This window comes from Chanos chanos, chromosome 5, assembly GCF_902362185.1.
Source record: "Chanos chanos chromosome 5, fChaCha1.1, whole genome shotgun sequence".
NCBI classification, from domain to species: domain Eukaryota; kingdom Metazoa; phylum Chordata; class Actinopteri; order Gonorynchiformes; family Chanidae; genus Chanos; species Chanos chanos.
In genome coordinates, this window is record NC_044499.1 from 26,683,962 (window position 1) to 26,696,753 (window position 12,792).

Genomic DNA, 12,792 nt, shown 5'->3' on the forward strand with positions numbered 1-12,792 from the left:
ATAGCGTTCAACTTATTCTGCTTAATGAAGCAATGGTAAATATATCCGCAACTGGCATACAGTCGGTGCATTGGAAATTATTAAACCAGAGGGCACATGCAAATAAACTTGAGCTGAACAAACATCTAACGTGGCTTGGTAGCCACACAAAGCTATCTAGTCTCTCTTTCAGATGTGTAGTATGAAATCCCAAGTCCTCGTTGTCCTCGTCTTGTATTAGATGCATTCATCAGAAGCGTTTACTGTAGGTCAGTGTATCAGTTTACTGCCTTATTTATCAAAACTTTAATATATTTTGTTGTACTTTTGTTCAAAGTACTATTTATGACAATAAAGGACGAAGACTCATATACGTTACACGTCTTTGTTTATGTTGTGTGTTTGAAAAAAAGAGAGAGAGAGAGTCGGCAGATATATCATTATCGGATTTTTAAATCCCCAAATATCGAAATCGGTATCGGTCTTAAAAATCCTGTATCGGTCGGGCTGTAGTTTGCATGTGCATACACGCACACACGTGCATTTACATACCGTCGACAGGAATGGACAGACAAAAGTCTATACACACACAAACACACGCTGATATTCACATTCAGTGAGACAGAGAAGAACGCATGCATACACACATTTACATACAGTCATTTGGAAGAGTGGACAAAGCTCAAACACACACACACACCCATACAGTTGGGCAAAGGAGTGGACAGACTGAGATCCACCCCACACACGGTGAGACTTAGCAATGGAAAGACAGATCTACACACATACACATGCTGACAGATAGAGGTGTACGTGGTTTTAAGGCAGAAGATGGGTTCTTTTGGGCATCAGTTTGAATGAACATTGTCTTGTCCTTGACAAGGGTCATAAGAGAAATTCTGTGGGGCAGATTGTAAATGTGTAAACACGTATACGGCCCACTCTAATTAGATGATTGATGAAGTACATGGTGTAAAGATGTGTGGCCGCATGACCACGCCCTAGAATGTAAGAAAGCAGTGTTTCTTTGTATGAATTGTAACATTTGGTTTGGTGGCATCCCTGGGCTGCCTCAGGGTGCCCTGTCTGTCCTTATCCTAGTGTAAAAATGTATTCCCCTCGACCTAAACAAAATGACAATAAATTATTGTGATTCCTTTCTCATACAATGGTCCAAAGAAATGTTTTTTCAATTTTTTTCTTCTGTGTATATGTAGTTTCATGCTTATCTTGCATAAATTTAACAGTTATTTCCATACAGTCATACATAATTGGGATTGATGTCGATAAATATTAGTGGACAGGAAGGTGAGCGTGAGCAACCATTCTCAGTGTGACAACCATTTCGTTTCACAATTGCCGTTTTTAATCACTTATTTTCCCGTCGAAAATGAATGGGGAAAGTTTGGCGGCTCTGGTACGATGAGGGTTTGCACACAGCGGCAGTCGATTGTTGGATCAAATGGTCTTTTGCTATGCAAAAACTGATCATATTTAGACTTAGAACACAAGCCAGTTATGAAATCTCATTCAAAAACTGATGCTGCGGAACAATCACATTCACATTTTCTGGCGGCAATGCATTTCTTGTTTAAACCAGCTGTTTAATATCACTTTCAGTTCAAGTCAGTTTTATTTGTATGGTGCTTTTTACGATGGACAGTGTCATTTGGCAGCTTTAATGGATGCCAGTTCTTAGATCCCCAGTGAGCAAACACAGGGCAACAGTGGTATAGGAAAAACTCCCTTAGATTGATTTATACTTTGCTTCGAATCTTATTTTCCTTTAACCTACTTGCATGTGTATCCAGCCTTATAATGAACTTAGCCGTGGCACTTGTGCAGTAATCAGCTCCTCAGTGGTTATTTGCTTTGTTTTGTTCTCTGCCTGTGTTGGAAGTCCCTTTGGATAAAAGTGTCTGCAAAGTGAATCAGTGTAAATGTAAATGTAACTGTTCATCTAAGTCCTAGAAATAGATTAGGAAGAACTGATCAAAATAACACAAAATATTACTTTTTCGCATGTTTGTTGAACATGTTGATGTCAAGTCAAGTCAAGTAGCTTTATTGTCATCTCAGCCATATACAGCACAGCATACAGCAGAGACGAAATGACATCCTCCTTGAACCAAATGGTGCAACATAGACAGACAGCAGCACATACAGTCAGACATACAATAAATACAATAAATACCAAGACTACAAACAGTCCAATACAATAAATATACTCAGTTACAGAACGACTGTGCTAAAACTATGGGGAGATGTTACACTAAGGGCTCTATAACTGGTGTTCGGGGGGGGTAAATTTACAGTTGATATGTGTGTGACGCCTTGTGTGTGTGTCTCCTGTGATTGGTCACTTTTGTACAGTAGTGTTACAGTAGGAGTGTATCCGTACCATTGGAATACATTAATCCTGAGCTGTTGGCTTGCGAAAACACTAAAGCAACAAGCAGCTTCATAATGCATGTCAAGTTTGCTGGTCACCAGTAATTGGCCACTGGTCAGTTTTCATCCGTTCATATAGCCGCTTAACACAAGCACCCAGTTCATTGAGGAAGAGACCATAAACCTGTACGCAGTGGAAATGCAAATACAAACACTCAGTTATATCATCATATACCTGTACACAGTGGACATTACATTGAGAGAGTGTGATGCTCTTTCACTCTAACATTTCCAGTTACAGCATGAGTGGACACACATCTGTCTCTCTCTAGAGCTATAGAGTGACACTACCTGACACGTCAGAGAGGGGAGAATGCAGATGGCACGGCAGATGTTTGGCCAGTGTGTGTGCTTGGAGTGGGATTTCAGGGTGGGTCAAGCATCAGGGTGGCTGTTAGCAGAGGAACACCATGCCTGTGAATGGTGGAATGCATAGAACCATACAGAACCGTGGGTGTGATGCGTGTTTTTTGCAATATTTGAATCCATCAGCGTGGAGAGGTAGATCGCATGTGTGTGTATCTGTGTGTGCATTTGTTTTTTGTGTGCGTGTGCATGTGTGTGGGTCTTATGGCATCTCTCTGCCGTCACTCCACCCTGCTGCTCCACAGCTGGCCACTCCACCCTTCGCAGCTGCCGCTGGGCCTCCCTCTGGCACACACGCTTGGTGGAGGCGGGCCATCGAACGCTCCCCTGCCAATCAGGGTTGGCAGCAGCATGCACTCAGCTGTGTACCCACAGACAGGCTAGGGGTCAGACAAAGTCACTCCTCCTGTGACGACTCTGGGACCAGCAGGGGGTGCAGAGATGAGGAAACGACAAACAAAGTACTAAGTTTTTTCCCTCTGATTCCAGTGAGCCAAGCTCCACCAGAGTAACACTCTGCCATTCTGTTTTACTTAATGCATTACCAAAGAGAAAAAAAAATGTAAAAATGTTGATGTACCACTATGAAATTATTGAGACACGCCAGCTTGTCAGTAAAAAGCACTAAATTTCTCAATTCTGTACATTGCATCGCATCCGAAAGTGTTTGTTTATGACTCTTTAAGACTTACAGTTCACACAAAGGCTGAGTTTTATCACACTCTTGCTCAGGTGGCCAATGCTTAGCTGATATGAGGAGTGTGGGCAGGAGTCAGTGAGGAGAGTCAGGGAACTGTCAGGAGCCAGTGAGGAGAGTCAGGGCACTGTCAGGTTGTCCAGCCATGAACAGGCTTGATTTAGGCCTGTGATTAGCTTGTTCAATATTTTGACAATTCTGATTCAGGGGCACCTCTCTGTGTAGGACAAATGACATTGCAGTCATACCTGGGAGGCATGATATTTCTCTCTCTCTCTCTCTCTCTCTCTCTCTCTCCGACTCACTCTCAGTGACAGTGAGTCTGTGGGGAGGGATATGGGGTGGTTACGGGGGGAAATACAGCAGCCTCTCCAGTTTAATTGGAGATGTGTCACACTAAATAAATGGTGCAAAAACAAGTAGTAACCAGAGGCTTGAGAGTAGGACCCAGGGGAGGCAGCTAGCTTTACTGGGCTGGAGCAGTGCTGCTTCAGGGTGATAAGAGACTGTGTGTGTGTGTGTGTGTGTGAACTGAAGGTACACTCTAACCCCCACAGAACACCCCTCCCCCCACATACACAAAACCAGTGATGCCACAGAAGAAAGCAAAAATGCCATTCATATTGGAGAAAATTTGATCCACTTTAACCGTGAGTCATTTAGTTATCTGGTTTTCCGCAAAGATATAGAGATGCCTAAAAAGGTGTTGAAAAAGAAGAGAATCAGGAAGGCTATTGATATGCAAATTTAGTAAGTAAGTAAGTAAGTAAGTACATTTAGAAAGCACATTAAACACAGCTTGCACTGATCAAAGTGCTGTACAAAGATAAATAGCACAAAAAATGTGAACATTAGTATTCAGAATAATACATGGACTACATGTCAACATCAGTAGGCCACCCATACACACGGATCGATGCGTTTTAAGGCCTATGGAACAAAGGTGAGTTTTAAGTCTTGATTTAAAAATAGAAAAGGAAGGGGCACTTCTATAATGTTGAGTGATAAGCTGTTCCGCAGATGTGGTGTAGCAACCACAGAGGCAGTCCAGTGAGTAAGAACACAGAGGCAGTCAGGGAGAACACAAAAGCAGTCCAGTGAATGAGAGTGTAGAGGAGTGAGTGGACATTTTCTTAACTCCTAAAAACATTTTTTTTTTTTAATCAAGTCCTGGGGCCTCAACAGATAGACCACACATTGTCAGATATGAGATGTTTTTAGTCAGATGATGTTTTTAATTCAGTATGTTTGAAACTTAAATGATAATATGTACAGTAATAGATTTGTAGTCCCAACATGTTATGCTTATCTTGCATAAATTTAACAGTTATTTCCATACAGTCATACATAATTGGGATTGATGTCGATAAATATTAGTGGACAGGAGGGTGAGCGTGAGCAAGCATTCTCAGTGTGACAACCATTTCGTTTCACAATTGCCGTTTTTAATCACTTATTTTCCCGTCGAAAATGAATAGGGAAAGTTTTGCGGCTCTGGTACGATGAGGGTTTGCACACAGCGGCAGTCGATTGTTGGAGTAATGAGGAAGACACAGTGCGTTAAACATAAGTAAGTTAACAGCGTAGAACTGTAAAACAGAAAACAATGTATGAACAGTAAGACAGTGTGTAAACAGGTACTGTGCAAAAGACAGGGAGTGCGATATTAAATAAAGTATACGTTGTAGAGCTGTATCCAGTATGTAAACATTTACAGAGAGTGCAACATGGGTATGTACTTGGATCAACCAGCACTGTGTGCAACTATGGAAGGATCTCCTTGTGCATGGAGTCCAGAGAGGATGGGGCAGCATGGTGTTCAGGAGCCAGACTGCTTGGGGGAAGAAATGCTGCATTCCATTTGCCTCAGTCATCGGAACTCTGAGCTGGGAATGACATCACACCCAAGTTGACCGCATTCCCAAACAACAAGTCAGAAAACCATTTTAGCCAGGTTAGCTACTCTTAGCTATTGTCAACAATACCAGCTGATAACACATTATGCAGTATTTTGCGCATACAAACACCGTAGCAACATGTCCACAGTCATACTGTGTGTACGACTGATTTAATAAGACACAACTAAGACGGAGTGCCAATAAGCAGTAAACTACTACTCTTCACGACTGGGGACAGCCATCTTGGATTTTGAAGTCGGGGTTGGTGAGGTTCCTCCGACTTTCCGACTCGCCGGCTCGGTGTTCTGGGCCTCAAACCTGCCGTAGAAAGCACTTAGGGCATCTGATAGAGAGACGTCTGGTAGAGAGTCGCAGACACGTGGCAGGGTCCTGTAGTCTGTGATGGACTGGATGTCCTGCCACATGCGCCGTGTGTCTCTCAAGCAGGTGAAGTGGTGATTGACTCTATGTACATAGTCACGCTTTGCCAGCTTGATGCCTTGGTACAGGTTGCTTCTTGCTGCTCTGAGCTGTTCCCCATCATCTCCCGCTCTTAAAGCAGCAACCCAAGTTTTCAGCAGTTTGTGAACTTCTGCTGTAAACCATGGCTTTTGATTGGCTTGAGTGGTGATGGTTTTCATGACTGTAACATCCTCAATGCACTTGTTAATGTAACCAGTCACTGAGGCAGCGTACTCCTCAATGTCTGTGAGATGGCTGCTGGTTGCTGCCTCTCTGAAGATGCTCCAGTCTGTATGTTCAAAGCAGTCCTGCAGGTCTTCAATAGCTCCCTCTGGAGACACTCTGACCTGTTTAGTTGCAGGTTTTGCCCTCTTCAGCAATGGTTTGTATGCAGGGGTGAGCATTACAGTGGTGTGGTCAGAAAGTCGTAGGTGGGGGCAGGGGGTGGCTTTGTATGGGGCCTTGATGTTTGTGTAGACCAGACCAGTATATTGAGTCCTCTGGTTGGAAACTTGACATGCTGGTAGAGTTTGGGTTGCACAGTTTTTAAATTTGCTTGGTTGAAGTCCCCGGCGATAATAAAAAATCCACCAGGGTGAAGAGATTGCAGTTCACTGATGGCTTCTTACAGTTCATATAGTGCGTCCTTAGTATTAGCATCGGGGGGAATATACACTGCCACCATAATGATGACGGTAAACTCCTGTGACAAATAATAGGGTCTACATTTAACTGCCATATATTCCACCATCGATGAACAGTGTTCGGAGATCAGCATAGTGTTTGCACACCATTCTGTGTTGATATCATTGCAGACTTGCTGGTGTCCCTGTCCACATGGATAGCTGTTAGCCCCGTTAGCTGAATGGCCGCTTCAGGGATGTTGTTATTCAGCCACGTTTCTGTGAATATGAAGACAAAGCCATCCCTCATGTCTCACTGTACAGATCTCAGTAGTCTGATGTTATTGAGTTTGTTGTCTAGGGAGCGAACATTCACCAGTATAATATATATGGGATGGCCGGTCTGGTGGGGTTAGCTTTTAGCCTAGCCCGTAAACCTCCCCGCTTCCCAGGCTTCTGTTTCCTCTCGCACTGCTCTCTTTGTTGGGGCCACTGCTGCGGGTGACTCAGAACCTGGCTCACATAGCAGGCCTAGGTCGCGGAGCTCTTTTGTTCATTTCCCTCTCCAGTAGGGTTGTTGTAGTTTGGACGTCTTTCCTTTATTTCCAGTAGAGTCCAGCGGTTGTATTTCAGTCTATGTGTATTCCTCACGCACATTTTACACTAAAACAATCCAGAAACAAACAGAGAGACTGCAAAAACAAACAAAAACACTGTATTCGTGGTCCGGGGAAGCCGCTGCATGTTACTGTGCTGTTATCATAAGTATCATATGTCAACAACAGTACTCTTGTATCCTCTAAATGTCTGGGCTGTCCAATTGGAACGGTCCTCAGCTGGGCTGCAGCAGGACTCTTTTGTCTTTCCACTGAAGTTATATGGCCAACTGAAAAATCCTGATTCCTGAAATAAGCCCAGGTTTGTGTGTGATTTGCCATGGTATTGTGTGGCAGTGGTCTGTTTGGCAGCTGATTGTGCTGCTTCATGCAGGTTCTGATGCATCAGCATCTAGATATACCACAACAGGCATTAATGTCTGTCTAACTGTAATGTTTCCTAACCAGCAAAATTTATACTCCCCCACAGTGTTTATTATATATCATGGATTATTTTCAATTCTAGAAACTGAACATTAAAACAAATCAATTTGAAGACCTTGTTCTGTTTTCTACCCTTAATCAGAAGAGCAGGCTGCACTCTGATGACAATAATACCGGAACACATATAGTTGTGTAGTGTCTACACACTGTCTGCCAACATCATATCTTTGATTTGTAGGTCCTGAAATTGCTACTAAAAATAAAAAAAATGATGAATTTGAGAAACACGTTACACATCTAGAAACAACCTGTAATCTATCTTGAGCAGCTCCATCACCATCATTTAGAAACAACCTATAATCTGTCTTCAGCAGTTCCATCACTGTAATCTAGAAACAGCATATAATCTGTCTTCAGCAGCTCCATCACTAACCCTAACCCTAACCCTGTTCAGTCATACTGATGGACTAGATCCACTTTTGGCTGTGAAAAGAACACAATTTTTTTTTTCATTTATCAGATGATGCATGGTGGGAAAAGCAGAATGTGGTGTAGCGTCAGTGTCTTTAGGGGCAAATTGCTCATAGATTTTCTCAAATTTGTTGTTTATTCAAACCATTTAGTTTACTCAAACCATTTTCGATTAATATTAATAAGCAATTAATAAGCATTAATAAGCAAGAGAAGTCTCCATTTTGTTTGTCCACTGTGACATCAGACATGAAATATCTGATCTAGATGTATATTTTTTAAAATGTGTGTTTAGTTTTAAATTTTGTTCTAATCTGAATCTAATTTTCCTGTCATCTTAAAATGAACATTTAATTAGATTTATTTCCACTGGGTATGGCATCATACTTTTTGATTATGGTAGAAACATGACTGTATGACTTTGGTTTTAGTGCATAGAGACAGTTCTTTCACTCTCACAATGGAAGGGAATGATCTTTGGATCATTCTGGAAGGGTATGATCTTTGATAAGCATAATATTAGCTTATATATATGGTGTGAAGAACTGAAGCACATCTTGAAGCACATCTTTTGGTCTGGATCTCGAGGGTCTATGAATATGACTCAAAATTCATCAGTGCACGAAATGTTGTTTCCAAATGTTGCTCCCAGAAAGTTTGCATCCAGAAAAAACACCGGGCAAAACCAAAAATGTTGATATCAGGGCACACGCAGACATCTAATTGCTCTAATGTACGTTCCCTTTACAGTAATTTGTACACATTTTTGTTTTCAATGTTTTTGGCACCTCCCCACAGCTGTGCTTTCTCCTCCTGCCATGCAACCCCCACACCAGCCCAGGGGGACTCAAATAGAATGTCCCCTAGAAGGCGCACGTCGTCCAGCGTGGGCCCGATCAATGGCGGACCCAGGCCACGCTGAGATGCCGGTTGAATTAAAAGCACCCTGCGTGCAGTTTCTCACCATGCTGGCGTTTTAGGGAAATAATGCCATTGATTTGTCAGGGAGTCCAGCAGGGCCTTAACATGAGCAACAAATTAGAAAGAGGTCCTCAGGATGCACTTTACCATCATGCTCCCTGTGAAAAAACAACTCCCTTAAACCAGACTGGAATGAGTGGGAGTCAAGGGGTAGGCGCACACAGGTGGTCACCCACTGCTCCTGATGAGAAAAATCCCTTGCATGACGTCTTGCCCAAGATGGATGGAGGGCCCGACATGACCTTTTCTCCATTAAGGGAGGAGAATGAAGGTGCGGATCAATGGAGCCAGGTTGGGTGGGTTGTTCTTGGGAGGGATTGAGGTGGGGAATGTTTTGGGGGACAGTCCATGCTTAGCACAGTTTGGCACCCATACAAGCCGCTTGGAGATAAGATAGAGAGATTGTTAGCATTTCAGGCACCCACAGCAGCTATGAACACAGACAGTCAGGCCAGAACTCTTTTAAATTACACACCCATATCTACATTGGAAAGCTTTGCTTTTATATCAAGGACAAAAACCACACTGCAAACCAAAACACACCCAAAACGTATGGAAATGTGACAGTAACAATACTGCTTTAGAGGCGTCTTGGATGAGTGGATATTAAAAAACACACAAATCAACTCTGTACTCTTCTTTGGTGGGAAACAGCTGTAATGGAGGTGTCAGAGAGGCTTAAAAACATCATAAGATCGCCTTGAAATCTGAACAATATGAAACTCTGTAAAAGGGGAAACTGTGTCAGGAAGTGCAGAGCTCACAGGTTCACATTACACTGTAAGCTGACATGAAATTCAGAATCTTTTTCAGACTTAAATGTGACCAGGAATCTAGCATCACTGATTACCTGCACACAAGTATTTTGTACATAAAAATATGTGTGCTTTTTATGATTACAAGGTCAGAACTTATAAAATATGTTTGCTTTCTATGAATATAAAGTCACAAGTTGTAAAGTGTGTATACTTTTTATAATTATAAAGTCGTAACTATAAAATAGTTATGCTTTCTATGTGTATGCTTTCTATGAATATAAAGTCATAAGTTGGAAAGCATGTATACTTTTTATGATTATAAAGTCTGGAATTATAATCCAGAAACAACATTTAATATAAGAAGAGCAATGTAAGAATTATAAGAAGAGCAATGGCCTTTGAAAACCAAACATTACTGTCAAAATTATTTTGCATTCTGAAAAGTATGAAGAAACTCATATTAACATGAGGCAATTTGGAAACACTGCAGGAAGAAGTGTCTTTTGGGGTCAGCCAAAGCGGTTGGCAATCGTGGCTAAAAGTCTGAGGGAATACAGTTGACTGTGTGTCTCTGTGTGGGTGAGTTGGAACTGCTTACCACTGCTTCACTAATGGACAGCCATCTATGTAGTTTCACTGTAAATAGTGCCTTCCTTCAGGTTTCTGGTAACTTAACCTGTTGAAGGAAAAGTGGCTGGCTTCTCGCATGTGTGTTTTAGCATCACTAACTTCTGCCAGAGACTGGACTGTTTTTTGGGTGGTGGTTCAACATATAAGATTAGGAAAAAAGGAGGCAAAAAAAGGAGAGTGACAAAAGTGATTCTGATATGTGTTGGTGCAAAACCCATAAGAACATCAATTAAGCAACAGTAATGTAACATTAAACTGTTAAAATAATTTAGTCAAAAGCTGTGGTAAAATCCCATTTACATTTCCCAATCTCTGCGATATTTGTTCACTACTAACAAACCACTGAAAGGGGCGATGGCTCAATTGTAAAGTCAGGTTGAGTTAAAAAGAGTCCATCCATACTCTCAGGCATGTAAACACTTTTCAGTCCAATCACATTACAGACACAGTGAAAACTGTCCTGTCTTCTGTACCAGATCTGGACTGGGAAGCGTTTGCAAACATGATGTCCCAGTTCTCTATGTCCTTGAGAGTTGTGCCTTGCAGCGGGAGCCTGGTGGGGAGTGCCCTGTTGCGTGCAATGTGTGTTCCATCGCTGTCTCCCACCATGCCCCATTGCACCCCTGCTCTGCTCTGGAGACTCGCCAAGCTCTGAGGAGCTTTGCACCACTGTGGAGGAGTACAGGAGGAATGTGTGTGTAGGCGAGTTGGTTTTCTGGTAGGGAGGTGACCTGAAATTTTAGTGCAGGTCACCATTCATAGAGGAGTTAAAAATGCCCTTGTTCAAATGACTCATTATGAAGATGTGCCCCTGGAACGTCACGTGATATGTTAACAGCAAAATAATAATAATAATAATAATAATAATAATAATAATAACAACAATAATTATAATCACGCCTTCCCTTCCATGTTTAACATGACTTTTGGCAAGTGCAGTATCTGTTTTCTGCTGAACAGTTTGCAGAGTCCCGCAGGGCCCAGGATGTTTGCACTGACAACCCTACAAAGTCTTTCCTTATACCCATATACCAAACAGTCTTTCCTTATACCCATTTGGTTTCACTCTGTGTTTTATTGACTGTCATTTGTGTTTTTGCTATAATTAATATGGATATTGGCCAAGAGCAAAGATAAAGATCCATTTTAGATTCTTTTGTCCTTGAATTGTGCAATAGGGAATTTCAACTGTTCTCCTCTTTTCCTTTTTTCCCCTCTGTCAGTGTGGGGAATTTGTGGGATGAGAGGCTATTCCCTAAATAGCCCATGGCAAAAGGTACCCTTATTAGCATGCTGTCTGCCCACTGCCAGCCTTTCCTTCAGGTCACAACAGCTATCATTCACTGACTGTACATATTTGATTGTGTTCCTGTAAGTGTGTGTGAGTGTGTGTCTGTGTGAGTGTGTGAGTTTTAATTGGGATGAGCTTAGGAAACCCTGTTTGCTTTTCATCAACTGCCAGCTACTCCATGTGCCGTCGTGCCACAGTCCTCAGCACTCCCCAATGATCATTGGAGAAACAGTTCTGCTTATGATCTTTCAAAAAACCTGCCAGCATCTCACTCAAGGTCAAACAATATGGGCTGCACTGTAGACTAGAAAAGAGTTAAACCAGTATAATACTCTGCAGTATTTACATAATATTTTTGTTCTTATTAGGCATTTGCTGCTGAACTTACTCATGAAAATTCTATAATATATTTTGAATACATAATAATATCCTAATATTATAATTAACATACATTTTGACTGGTTTGCACTTAAAATGTTGAAATGTGTGGGAGAAGTGTTGAGGATGGACCAAGATGAACTCCCTCACAGAAATGCCAGGCCAAAATGCACAGTAATCAAAGAGCTACAGATGCATGGAAAGTGAAAGGTGACATTATTGAAAGAAGTTTTTCTGGTAATAGAATAATGTGCTTGTCTTAGTGAAACAGTACAGCATTATGTCTGGGAGGATCCTGATGTCCAGTTTCGGCAATCCGTATCTGCTGGTTCCACACCCTCAGATTCAACAAACCGCAGATCGAAAATATTCATGAAAAAAAAAAAAAAAAAAAACAGAAAAAAACCCCAAAAACAGAAAGTTCTAAAAAACGAAACTTTGCCACGAGGCGAGCACTGCGTTGAATCCACGCAAATGAGGCATACCCTGCTGTACCCTCCTGCCATTTCACAGATTCTCAGTCTCTCTCCAGAACTTGTTTGAGCGTTGTTCACCTTGTGCCTCGTTCATTCGCTACTTGTGTTGTGTGTATTCCTCTTTCAGGTCATTAAACGAAAGCAATCTGTAAGTGCTGAAATAAAGAAAATGTTGTTGCTGACGTGCATGTACTATGTAGTTAGGCCTATAATGATTGTGTCTGTACTGAACATGTACAGACTTTTTTTTTTCATGTCATTATTCCCTAAACTATACAGTATAACAACTAT